Source organism: Xiphias gladius, chromosome 13, assembly GCF_016859285.1.
Source record: "Xiphias gladius isolate SHS-SW01 ecotype Sanya breed wild chromosome 13, ASM1685928v1, whole genome shotgun sequence".
Classification (NCBI taxonomy): domain Eukaryota; kingdom Metazoa; phylum Chordata; class Actinopteri; order Istiophoriformes; family Xiphiidae; genus Xiphias; species Xiphias gladius.
The window spans coordinates 5723607-5738025 of NC_053412.1; the positions used below are offsets into that span (position 1 = coordinate 5723607).

At 39.2% G+C, this 14419-nt stretch overlaps 1 protein-coding gene across 15 annotated transcripts in view; it reads left to right on the plus strand.

Annotated features, from left to right (window-relative positions):
* LOC120798257 (neural cell adhesion molecule 2-like) overlaps positions 1-14419 on the plus strand; it is a 403203-nt gene that overhangs the window by 50673 nt on the left and 338111 nt on the right. The window lies entirely within an intron of this gene.

Sequence of the window (14419 nt, forward strand, 5' to 3'; positions counted from 1 at the left end):
CCCGGTGGACGAGTGTTAAGATGTATTCAAATGTTATAATAGAATTACATATAAATGTCCAATGCTTGCATTTGGGTAATACATCCATGGGCAGTTTGTGTGTAGCAAAAAAGAGTTCAGTTGAGGATGTGCTCTCCTAAGAAGGATTTCCTCAGGGTTGATTCATGTGCTGAAAAAGGACCCGGAAGGACCTAATGTGGCTGGCAGATCACTGGTCCATCAAAGCCTGTCTAAAACATCCTGCCAGCATATTATTTTTGGTGCTGCACCCTTTGCATTTGTCTTCTCTGACTTACCCATAAAACAGCAGGGCAGTGACTGGTTGATGCCAAGGTGTATATATCTACAATTGGTGGGCTTGCACATCACTGCACCTGGAAAATCCTTCAACTTAGCCCAGGCCATGTGGGGTGCAGAGAGATGTGGCAGGAGCCCTGGTAATGGCGAGGCTGTTTACTGGCAGAGGAGGACTGTAAGCAGATGGGCCGAAAGGCATGCACTTTCGTTCTAACTGCTGCACACTATATCATGACACCCTGTGGACTTTGTCACACACACACACACACACACACACACACACACACAGTGAAATGACGCTGATAACTCGACACCAAAGTGTTAACAGCTACATATTTACTGCGTGGAAGTATTAACACTTGTCAGGCTGTCACATACAAGGTGACATATCGACTCCTTTGACACTGGAAAAAAGCAATCTGCTGCGACTGTCGCTGAATGTAAAATATCCTGTTTTGGAGACAGTTTTCTTTGAACTGCTTTTACAGCAACATGAATACCAAGAAAGACACTGAGGTCGAGTCCTCTGAATTTAATTTTTCATTTCCACTGATAATTTTCACACAAAGATGGGACTGATTCAAAAAGATCAGTACATCCGGTTTTCTTTTTTTTTTTTTCTTCTTTTTTTTTTAAAGAGCATTGTGGCATTAACTTTATGTAACACTTGGTTGAAATTGACCTACATTTAAGTCAAAGAAAACTGAAAACCACCATCCTCACACAGTTGACCTGAGTATGTTTAAAGGGTCAGTTCACCCAAATTACAATACATATTTCTCCATTCACCCCATAGCGCTATTAACCCACACAGATACAGTACCTGTAGTTAAAAAAAGGAGTTTCACTCGAACTATTATAACTAACATATTGGCCTGAATATATGACAAAAAATTTTTCTAGCGATTATGTTTAAAAAAGTGGGGGGTCTTCTTATATTCAAGGACAAGCCAATTCATTGTTTACATCATCCGATATTTTCAGTCTTTTAGAGCTGGTCTGCCTTAAAAGTGTTTTGTTAGCCCAGTTTAACCAGCAGGACTTTCTGACGGCCCGTGGTGGAGTGAGAACAGGTCAAAAGCGCCTTCCAACGTCTACTCCAGAAATGGACCATGGACTCTATCAGCCAAGAACTGTCATAGATGATGAGCAGCTCAAATAGACAAAAAGACAAATGCTAACTGTCATAGACTTTACATTCTGTTTTGAAGGAAGTTTCATGGTTTAATTTTAAGAAAGGGAAAAAAAAAAAGGGATTCAAGGCTGAGGACCCTCTTCTCCTTGGCGTAATGTTATCTCGGGGAAACTTTCCCAACTCTGTATTGCATTGTACCTTCAAAAATTATTTTTCCTGAAGAAATGTCTGCGAAGAGGGCTGGTCGTCTTACGTTTGGGCCAATACGTTTCTGTGGTGTAATAGTCCCCATCCAGTGAGAACGTATGGTCAGTTTTCATTTGGGTGAACTGATCCTTTAAGTTCTGGCTGCCCCTGTTGGAGAATGAACTCTCGATGCCTTTGCACAATCTTTATGCTACATTATTCTGAAGCTGCATGAGTAAACAATATAGGATTTTTGATGTGCGCATCATATCAGACTGTTGAAGTGTAATTTATTTGTGCGGCTGACGTACAGTCGCTACAGTCGGCTAGGCGGTCTGCTGTGACAGACAGGTGCTGCTGTGTGATTTAGGCCGGCCTGATGAATGCTTAGCAGAGGCCCAGGCAGCTTTGGCATGTGTTCATTAGCGAATGCTGGGGAAGCTTATCATTCTGAATGGCCTCATTAGTGATAGGGATTAATATGCGGAAGGTTCATTAGAGAGACAGGCGGAGGAGTGTGTTGCCAGAATTGCAACGAGGCTGCTGGTCCTGACTGGCCCTTGCCTCTCGTGTTGTTTCAACCATTAAGAACAAAGCCTCTGAAGAGATTTGATTGTGTTACTGTAGAAGATGACACAGTGTTTACTAAGGTTGAAGATGAATAATAACAAACACTTGTTGGAGTTTGACAGCACTGAAGGAACAAACAGCCCTGTCTGCCATTCCGTTAATTCTGCTGCACTGTTTTAAAAAATGATTCTGGTTGTTATTTCTATATTTAGGTGAAGCCTTGCGCGGATAAAATGACTTGTTCTATCTGTGCGAGTTATTGCTTCCCTGACAGTCGTGGGTAACTGTAATAAATCAAAAACAAAACGCAGACTTTTAAAGAGTAGGACATGGCATAGTAATTTAGTAGCTTGCTGTATTATAGTGCTATTTTAGTACTAACAAACCACTATGATTTATGTAGTAATGAAAAATGGAAAAACTAAAAAATTAATGAAAGTTTGTTATAGTTTACACTCAACTTGACAATTTAGCGAGGATCCAAATCAATCACCTTTCTGATATCTTATATCAGCTTTTCAGATTTCACTTTTCATTATCCTGCATTAAAGAAACTGTGGTGCTAGTGAAGGTAAAGGTGTGAGGCAGAATGACATGCTTCAGAAAATGTTGTACATCTTGGCATTTTCTTGCTATAAGTATCATTTGGCAGAGGATATAGTTCTCATTCAAGTTCCAGATCCTAACTTTATTGTATCCGGCGGAAACTCCATCTACAGCAGAGCCATAAGTATTCTGATTGTTAGACTGAGCTATGCATACTGCAAACTCTTCTCTTTGCATCTGAACGACTCTGTTGGTGGGCCACTGCATACTTGTGCTGGGCCAATAGCATGCTGAGAAACGGACTTGGCACATTAAATATAAATTGCAGCGCTATCATGTGTTCTTTTATTTATTAAATATTTCACCAACCTAGATTTAATGCCCGGTTTGAGTTAAAAAGTTCAGTGGAGCGCTTTGTTTCTTCGTACGGGGCTTTAAAATGCCCATGGGTCAGAAAAAACCTCTGCAGAAACACTTTGTTCCTTCCGTCTTCCCAGTAAACCCAGAGGAAAACTGCTTTTGTAGTGATGTGCTGATCTAGTTTGTTGACTTGGGCTGTGCTCTTTACTTTGTGCTACACGAAGGCAACTGGACTTGCTCGAGCTTCTTGAAGACGTTTCAACTCACATCCAAAAGGCCGCTTCGGTTCTAGCTGACTGGTGGGGGGACCCAGGCATTTAAGCTCTTGTGGGGTCGTTACCACCCTGAGAGTCACTGAGGTCGCACGTGAGCTGCCCGGGGAAGCTTAACGCCCATTCGCACCATTCACACCATGACACCACGACTCAGGACTCATGTGACCCTGATGACTCGGATGTTGTTGTGTGTGGGTTGGTGACCTCGAGGACTCTCAAGATGTTAGCGATCCTACAAGAGGTTCGTATAGCGCTTAGAAATACCATGACCCGGACGAATGAGAATCTTCAGACTTTTTACTTTGTCTGACTCTTCTGTTTTATTCTATTATCTGTCCTATTCTATTGTGCATTTCATATAATAATCACCCAGCCTCTCATAGAGAAATAGTGTAAATCCCGTTCCATTGAGCCTAAGAGTTTTACATTGAAGTTAACATTGGCAAAATAAAACAGGGGAACTTTTGCACAGCTCACATAGTTTTATAATTTCCCAAAGATACGGGGTTATCTGTGAAACACTTACTGGGTACATCTACTAGGATAAGTATCTAAGTACATGGTGAGAACACAGGACTTTAGGGAATAAGGGGGTAACAGCTTTGTGTTTGTAAAAAGTGCTTACATTGTAAGTATTTAAAAAAAAAAAATGTTTGATCCATGTGACAATCAAATCTGACGTTAAAAAGTAACCAAGAGCAGCTTTTATGCCCTTCATACCATGATATCATTATGAAGCATGTGCTTTGACTCACAAACAAACTTAATTGTGGTTTATTGGACAACATTTTGCATGAGTAATAGTGTGGCAAGCAATTAATTCTTTCAGGTGTTTGCACAATGAAAGTTAATATATCATATTTATATGATGTATTTTGTCTCCTTGTTATGACATGGTTATTATAAAATGATATATTGGCAAAGCCTGTTGGTCCCCAGTCTGCACCTTGTAAGTATTTATTATCTACAAAGTAATTAAAAAAGAACTTTTATTTCTCTCTTCCTCTTGAACACAAATTTGCTAGCCCTTTAGTCTCCGTGCTTCCTCCCTCGTGCCTACTAGATACCCAGTAAGTATTTCATTGGTACCCCATGTGCAGAACAAACAGCGTTTACTCTGTAATCTGTGGGCTTTGTTTTAAAGCATTTCCAGTTAGTCTTATCTTGAAACATTTTTTATTGTTTTTTTAAGTATTGTTTTTTTAATTTACGTTTATATGAATTTACAAGTGTTGACAGATGAACTGTTTTTCCACTTGCTCACTTGATGATATCAGCAATTAATCACTTTGGTGGTGGTAGGATTATAGATACATCAGCAGAAAGCTGAATCCTAACCTTCCCCTCACATCTGTTCTAAATCAATATAGTAAGTCATATTTGTTAGCTTTGTGGCACTCTCAAAAAGTGCAGAAAACATCACAGCCGCCCAACACTTGCAAGCCATTAGTATGCAACAGATGTTGTGTGGCTTCAGTGTTTGTCTTTCACAAGGACTGCAATAGAGCATCAAAAACAAGCTCAAACACAGATGACGGCAGAAGAGGGAGCAAAAAAAGAGGTTGAAGCCAGTGATGCTGGGCTCCGCTTGTCTGTTAACTGTCTCTTTCCCAAGCTTACTGTAAATTCTGCTGCCAGAGGTGATGCACCTGTTGTGGAGCAGACAAAGCAGCTAAAAGGGAGCAGATTTACACGTGAGCCTTTCATAAATAATCACCAAATTCCGCAGGCGCGCAACACACAGTGCCCGGGCCTGGAGCTGGAGGGCTTTTTGTACAATATGTTATTTGCGAGCCGTGTGGTCTCATCATATACGTCAAACGGTATATGATGTTCGAAATATCCCGAGGCCTTCTGGATAATCCAACTTGATCCAAATCTTATGTGCACTGAGCATCTTCGGGAGATGGAGGGAGCAGTATTTGATGCATAATTCCCTGCCGTCATCACGGAAGACGGCAAGCCAGAATGACCTCTCGAAATCATTATGTTGCTGTGATTACTGCTGACTTTTTCTTTTTAGAGATGCCAGAACAGCGGCCAGAGAAGGCGATTCACGCCAGTAAAGGGCTCCCAAGGCGTCTTTATTCTGGAGATCAGGTTATTCTGATCATGGCCTGTATTTTGATCGAATTTCAGCAGCATAACAAATCAAAAATCAAATCTGATTTTTTTTCTCGTGTTTTCACAAATAAGGCCCTAAATCTGATTCTTACTTTCACTGTGTGCAGCTGTCATGATCTTCAACTTTGTGCCTTATTATTCATACTGTTACTGTTTCAGCATTTTGGTGCACCAGAATCCACATGGAATAATATGCCAAACATGAATCAAATGTAACAAAAATAATGAGAAGGCAATGGTTGAAATGGCCTTATTTTTATTTATTTTTTCATAAGTAATGGTGGGATATTAAAGATAAACCTGCCTCTAGATTAAATTCCCCCCCCCCAGTTTAAATGGATGTGCTTTATTTATATGGAAATAAACAGCATGATCGGGAATGCTATAAGTTGGCAAATGAGTGAGTGATGAAAGCGCAGCAGTGCCTTGCTTTTCCAGTGTGTTGTGGCTCAGCAGGCATAATAGCGCCACCAGAAACTTTGACCTGAATAACAACACCGTGTATCTCTGCCATTGTAAAATGAGGATAATGGATTTTCCTCTCATAACTGTTTTAATGGACTCATTTGCATAAGGAAATGAGTAAATACAGTATATTTGCTATCTAAAAATAGCAGTGAATGAGGAATTTCATTGGCTGTGCAAAATTGAATTCTGAAGAAGATGAGTGAAGCTGACACCTGTGTCAGTTTTATTTTCCCTTCCACCCAAGCATGTCTGACTCACAAGGATGACAGATAACTTTTTTTATATATATCTTTTTTCCATCGAAACGTTAAACTTGCTGAAACCTTTAACTGGCATCCCCCCAGTTGCTCATGAAGCTGCGGCCTGATGAAGTCTCTTACGAGACTCAGGAGAGAGTTTTACAGGAGTGTTGGGGGGGGCTGAGCCTCACGGCAGCTGGGTAAGACTATTTATTCCATGATATTATTTCTTTTAAATTACACCCTCTACTTTCTCACCCAAATGCAGTATATTTGTTATGGGGGAAATAAAACATATATTAATGTTGTTGCATTTGGGGTGATAAGTGACGCTCTAAATCAAGCATTCATGTGGTCCAAATTAAGTTTTCATTTCATTATATGTTCTGAACACTCTTAAAAATGTAGCATCTCAAGGTCAGGCCTACAATTATCTACTCTCTAAACACTGCCCCTGAGCAGTGATTATCCAATCGGAGCTTAGCAACACAGCAACTGTCCAATCATAACTTAGCAACCATAACTAGGTACAGCAGGCCTGGGGGTCTAACACGAGTACACTCGGTATATTTCCATGTTTTCCAAATGTATCCTCAGCGGGTGGGAATGCTGACTTTTTGCCTGTTGGCATTAGCCTCAGTCTCTTAGCATCATATCTAGTATATAGCTATTGTGTGCATATTTAAGACCCTTTAAAAGGCTGCTTTTTTTTTTTTTTTTTAAGGAAATCAGCTGGAAACATTAAAAGGTCAGCCAGAGACGGAGAATCCACTGTTTATGGCCAGGCATGAGAAGCTGCTTTTGTTTACTTATGTGTGAAATTTAAGGTCCATGAATTTTGGGTAGTAAATCTGCCATCAAACTGTGTGTGGGCCGTGCGGGAATGGAAAACTGGACATGTGTAACAACATTAACTAAGGGATGGTGGGGGTTTAGGGAGCAAATAGCAAAGATTTGATTATATGAAGTTAGGTGAACCTTCATCCTGAAAAACATGATTGGCACCAAATAGGAAGCACCCATTTTTTAATTCCTAAAAACAGACTCTTTGTAGATACATGGTTTGTATCTGACAACAGCACTATGAATTTCACTCACCCCTGGTGAAAAATGGACAACTGCTTAAGCTCGGTCAGAGGACAGCTCCGTTTGCTTATCTGTGTGTACACGTTTGTCACAGCAAACACAGCATGAATTATAGAAACAAACACTTTGCATGTTTAACTTTGAAGGGAGGTTGTGGGTGGGGGTAGGGGGTGGCGGCGGGATTTCCAGCTGTTCAAGTGAAGTCAGAAAGACCGCTGCCAAATAAAAAACACAGTCCAGACAAACACAAACAACCTTTGCAGCAACAGAATTGCTTGTCTTTTACTTTGCGCAGTGTTGTTTATTTCAAGAACGTGGAAGATAAAGGACGGATCTATCCCTTTGGCATGACAAAGGAGGGCAGAGGCACAGATACGCAGTTCATTACTAGCAGGCAGATAAAGTTTGGAGGGATAGGAAAGTGGCAGAAGCACACTGAGTCCAGAGGTTTACAAACAAACCTTCCACCACAGAAGCGTGTTAACACATTATTTAGCCCTTTTTTAAAATCAACTGCCACAGGTTTGTTGTTACCTGTCAACTTTTGCAAAGTTTGCTCAGGTACTTAAAATATGGTTTTCTTCATTATATATGAAGTACATAACTCCTGGGTCTCTTATACATACATTAATCCCTCATTTTCTTCTACTGTCTGATGAAATCCCATAATACGCAAAGGATTAAAAATAGGATTAACAAAAGATAGCACAGTTTATATAATTTCATAATATAATGAATAGACAAATGGTTTTGTTTCAAGTGCTTTCACACAAAGATTTGAGGATGTCGGAACAAACAGTGTCCCTGTTACTGAAACAGTGGGATACCAGATTGCAGAAGAACGCTTTCTTCTAAAAATGATGTTTACACACTACTAATTTGCAACAGCAAATACGTTTTGAAGGAAACCTAATTCCTGCAGATTACATTTTTACCAACCAAATGAGAAAAAGTTAATGAATGCTAATAGCGTTCATGTACAGATCTGCAGAAGTTCAACATCCTTTATTTGTTTTCTGCACAATAAACTGTATGTTCGTGACCAGTAAACCGTTTTTATGGTTATTTTTAAGCACTTGGTTAAAGTTTGGGTAAGATCAAAGTCATTGTCCTGGCTTGCAGCATAGCATATAGTCAGGGGAAAGACCAGGGTTCTTCTTATATACTAACCACACGCTGAAATCAGTCTCCTCTCTTTCCACATCGCTGATGACAAGACACAACTCAGCTTATCCCTGACCCACTTTACCCCAGTAACTCCACAGTAAAGTATATTGTCACTCGATTGTATTCCATACAGACTGAACAATGACAGGACGAATGAATGTAGGATGTCGGCATTCAAAGGTGAGAGTGTGGGAGACAGGTTCTTTCCTACCCCATGTAGTCTCAAGAAAAATGAATGTATTATATCCAATAAACATAAAGCTGCAAACAAACAAAAAACATGTACGGTATATTATGTACATTGTTGGGCATCCAGTGTATACATCCAGAAAGATTGGTAGCGCTGGATTAAAACATTAATCCAGAATACTAGATATCACTGTAATAGGCAACTGGTCCATGATAGCAAACATTATTAATAATTACTAATATATGAAGTAGCAGGTTGATATGTATGTCCACTAATTTCTAAGGTGTTAAAAGTACATTTATCTATTAATTCATCTTTTTGTTCATGCATTAAACAGAATTTGTACAACAGCAATACAAGAAGATTATAATTCTCTTAAGTAAACATGGTGCATGTACATTCACCATGTGATAAGAGACATGGATAATGTCGTAAGAGTGTGTTTTTGCACACATTTTATGATGAATACAGCTATAATCTTCCTCCTCAGTATTCCCTCAGAAATGATGGAATTACACTAAATAGTCGTGGTGGTATCACGGCAAATGCTTTGCATTTACAGAATGCAACTTTTTGTTAGTGTTTTTCGTCCTCCACAAATGCAAAACACCATGGTTCAAGGAACGGGAGCAGTTGTGTTTACCGGAGTTTGCAATTACACGAAAATGGTTTTGGAGCTGCCGTCAAAAATGTATGAATCACAGGCTTGAAAATAAAATGTGTGTTTTAAAATGAGGACAATTCATACATGTGTAGAAACATAACACTGAACAATTAAAAACTAAACTTTTACACATCCTTAGTATTGATTTATTGAAAAGATAATGTACTACATTTTGTATTGTTTAACTGTAGGATGGTACAAGACAAGAGACAGATTATTTTTCCACTAAAATATCCTTTTTTTAAAGCATTTTCAAGATAGGCTGACATCAAACATATCCAACACGTATAGCTCATCAGATCTCCTCTGGAGACTCAAACACTTTCCAGTTCTGTGTTTGCCAATTAAAAGCCATTAGATGACAATGAAAAAGCAATTTTCAAGTGTTTGTACCTGATTCAATTGTAAATCATGTTACTAGTGCAGTTATTTACACCAGTATCCCCTCAAGGCTACCAGTAATTTTTCTACCCTCTGCATATTATGCCATTTTGAAAAGTTCAGTACAATGGGCATGAAGAAGCGGAGACGAGAGGGCTTTTGGCTTCAATTAATTGGTGCAAAGAGGCATTTGGTGGGCTGTTTATAATATGCAGAGGGTGAACGTACTTGTTTAGTTTATCTAAAGTTGTATCTTGGGCAAAATGTTCTTGAACAAAGCTGCATTTCCAATTGAAAACAGGCATATTGTACAGGATTAGCTCCAGTACATATGGCACAGGCACATTTGTGCTCAAATTCTGACCATGTAATTGCCTTATTGTATGCCATGTGGCAGTGTTTTGGTGTGTGAGTGTTTTTTAAAGAATCTACAGCCATGCTACTGGAGGCATTTTCTAGGTACAGCAGTGTTACAAGCTAATTGCATCAGCATGCTCATTGTGACAATGCTAACATGCTGATGTTTAGAAGATATCATTTTTACCATGTTAACCATCTTTATATATCATGTTAGGATGCTAACATTTTTGCTAAGTTCACAGTTAACGCAAAGTACATCTGAGGCGGATGGGAACGTCGCTATGTTTGCAGGTAGAATTCTATTCATAAATCTACATACCCTGTCAGAATTTGTAAGATGTATACCATTCTTTAAAGAAAGAACAAGTGATCAGGCAAAACATATTTAGTTTATTTTTAATGGAATTCACAGAATAGCACAATGATTAAATAAAACATAGCAAAAAATTATATAATGAGATGGTTCCCATTCAAAAGTCTGCATACCCCTAGTACTTAATACGATGTATTGCACCCTTTAGCGTGATGGCTTGCAGTCTTTTGTGAAAGCTGTGGATGAGGCCCTTTATTTTCTATGGTGTTAAATCTGCCCATTCTTCTTGGCAAGAAGCATCCAGGTCCCATAAATTCTTGGGTTGTCTTGCATGAACTGCACAAAGGGGCTCAGTGATATTGAGGTCAGGAGACTGTGATGGCCACTCCAGAACCTTCACTCTGTTCTGCTGTAGCCACTGAAGGGTCAACTTGGCCTTGTGTTTTGGATCATTGTCATGTTGGAAAGTCCAAGTGCGTCCCATGTGCAGCTTCTGGGCCGATGAGTGCAAATTGTCTTCCAATATTTTCTGATAACATGCTGCATTCATCTCGCCATCAATTCTGACCAAATTCCCTGTGCCGCTGTAGCTCGCACTTTCCCAAAACATCAGAGATCCACCTCCATCCTTATTGTTAGGGATGGTGTTCTTTTCGTTATAGACCTTGTTGACTCCTCGCCAAACACAGCGTTTGTGGTTGTGACCATAAAGTTCAATTTCGGTCTCTTCAAATGACGTTGTCCTTGACCTTGTCGAGGTGCTGTTTGGCATATTGTAAGCAGGCTGTTTTGTGTCATTGGCGCAGTAACAGCTTCATCTGGCAACTCGACCATGCAGCCCATTTTTGTTCAGTTGCATCCTTATTGTACATTTTTAAAACAGCCGCATCGTGTTTTTTGCAGAGAAGCCTGTATTTCATCTGAAGTTGCTTGTGGGGTTTTCTTTGTATCCCAACCAATTTTTCTGGCAGCTCCAGCTGAAATTTTTGTTGGTCTACCTGACGGTGGCTTGGTATCGACAGAACCCCTAAATTTCCACGTCATTATCAGGGTTTCAACACTACTGATCATTTTCATATCTTAGGATTTCTCTTTTATATTCTTTTCCTAATTTATAAGGTTCAACAACTTTTTCTCGCAAGTCATTTGACGGTACTTTTGCTTTCCCTATGACTCAGTATCCAGCAAAGTCAGTGGAGCTCCAGATGAAATGTGCAGGGGTCTCTCAGGAGCTAAAAAACTCATTGACTATTTTTACACAGTCACTAATTACAATCAGACAAGTCACAGGTGTGGAAACTTCCCCTTAATAGCCATTTAAACTGTGTGTACCAACTTGTGAGTATATTATCAGGCCAAACGTTCAAGGGTATGTAGAGTTTTGATCAGGGCCATCTGGGTGATTTCAGTTATCATTATGATTTTAAAAAGGGTACACACAATTATGTGATAATAAATGGCTTCACTTGCCCACTATCCCAGAATAACAAAAGTTTTCTGCATGGTCAGTTGTATTTTCCAAAAAATGGCCAATATTTCACAAATTCTGTCTGGGGTATGTAAATTTACGAGCACAACTGTATTTGGTCATAAACCAATAAAGTAATAGACAAAGTGAAAATTTGAATTCATGATACTGCTACATCACCAAAGCGATTAAAATTTATCCTGAGGGAGACATGAATTTCATGGTAATCCATAATTGTGGAGACATTTTACTCTGAATATATGTGTCGGCACTAACGGAAAAGATGTTAGGATTCATTGTCATGGAACAATGAATATCTGCACAAAATCTTATGCTAATCCATCTAGTTGATGAAGAGATACAAGTTAAAACTTTTACCTGCTGGTGGCGCTAGACGAAAAGTCAGGGGATCACCAAATTAATTAGGATTTATCCTGTGGCCACCATGGATATGTGTACCAAATGTCATGGTAATCCATGCAGTAATTGACAAGACATTTTGGTAAAAGCCAAATTGTGAATTATGATGCATTTTGTTGCTTTGTTTCAGAAGAAGGAAATTCAACTTGGAACAATTGCATATTTTATTTGCTAAGAGATGTGGGAGCCATTTGCCCCCACCAGCATTTTTTACATGCCTGTTTGCCGACTACTCCCCCCCCGATCAGTCGTAAACTAAATGATACACCAATGATATACCTTTCCTTTCTCGTCCAGGTCGGTTGTCTTTCATTGCCGGAACATGACCATCCACTGTACCTTCAAGTAAATCTTAAATCTCTGCCTCTCTCTAGCAAAGGTCACCCTTTAGCAGCACCACATAAAACACTCAGAGGCTGGACGATACAAATGATAGGTCAGAGAGAAATGAATTATGACAGATATTATCACACTTTCATACAAGCAAGGTGAGACACTCCTTGACTACAATATGTGCTAGTGTTACAGACAGGGTGACGATCGTGGCTCAAGTTGTATTGATGACAGTCGAGCTAATACAACCTTTGTGTTTATGACTGACTTTCCCGCAGGGTCGCAATTGATTTATAATAAAAAAGGAATGATGTTGCTTCAGTTTTGATAAAAGCCTTTTTTCTTTTTCAAAATAAAATTCACAAATTATTTACCAGCAACAAATGTCCTCCTCAGATTTTAAATTTATGAACCTTTTGTTCAAATCTGTTTCAGTTTCAGTATCATGTTTTTATGGGAAAATTATAGAGATAAAAAGTTAGTTCTCGAAACGGTTAAATCCAATCCTATTAAAACATGCGGCACACCAAAGACTTTGATGTGTTATTTAATGGAGGACTTAATGAAAAGTATGATAACTCAAGATTAATTCGTAAAACACAGTTTTAAGGATTATAAAGGAATGCATTTTGCCGGTGCATGATATGAGCAGAGAGTTTCATTTAAATGTAAATTGTAGACTAGCATCAGCCAGTTGTGAATCCAAACTCAGTTAAAATGGTAGTATTTTTGCATGTAAACAGACAAAGGAACAATGGAGGAAAAACAGAAATGATTCCTTTGGATTAACTAGATGAAGGACATGCCTAAAAATATGTGTATGATGTGGAGCAGGATTTGATGATCTTACCATCTTCAGTGTTTCTTCAGCCTTGCTCGGTGTTTTTAAGCCTCACACTCCTTGCTCCTAGTCACCGAAGGGCACATCTATGATATTAATGATACTGAAGGCAAGACCTGCCTTTGTGCAAGTATTTCATCCCTTCCTCCTCATAAAAAAGCAGTTCAATCTCATTTATAGGTGATGTGCCTTATGGCCGCTTCAGATCAGACATTTGTGATGAGACATACTTTACTGTAGCTCTGATCTGTGTCATCTTGGTCTGTCAGAGGCTGGCTGTCAGTGTGTGTTATCAAATCAGAAGCTTACTTACTTTTCCTTAACCAATTAAAATGCAGCACATTTACATGAAAGTATCAGATATTTGGTTAGGAAACAGAGAAGATCAAGCGATTAAAAAGAAATTAACAAACAAAAATCCCTCTTCCATATCGCAGAAAAGAAATTTGCGATAAGCTATGTCTGATAAAATAAGCTTTTACTGATGTAATTAATTTGAAGAAACATTAACTACAGTCCTATACAGATGACAGAAACTGTAGCAGATGTCGTCTCAGATGTGACAGCTGATTTATTAAGCTGCTGGTTTTATTTGTTGCCAAGAAGCATAAGGTTGCCACAAGATTGTAAATTGTGGCCGCAAAAGTTGGTGGATGAGGCACACTGCTTCACTTAAATGCTGATATTGCTCTGCAAAGACATTTTACACATTACACTGGGTTGTAAAAACCGGGATTCATCTGTAGTTTGGAGTATACTGCGACCATGAGACTTCGGGTTTGACAAGCAAGGAGTAGCAGGAAACGGTATTCGATGTTTTGCTCAAGGTCACATCATGAATTCCTAATTGCATTTTCGCCTATATATGGTTTTAACTAACGGCAGACTTTAGCTGCAAAGGTCTCATTCATCAAGTGCGCCCACTCCACTGAAATACCGTCCCCGTTGGTGCTTGTCATATCTTACTGATGCAGGAAGAGGATCTCGTACTGTGAA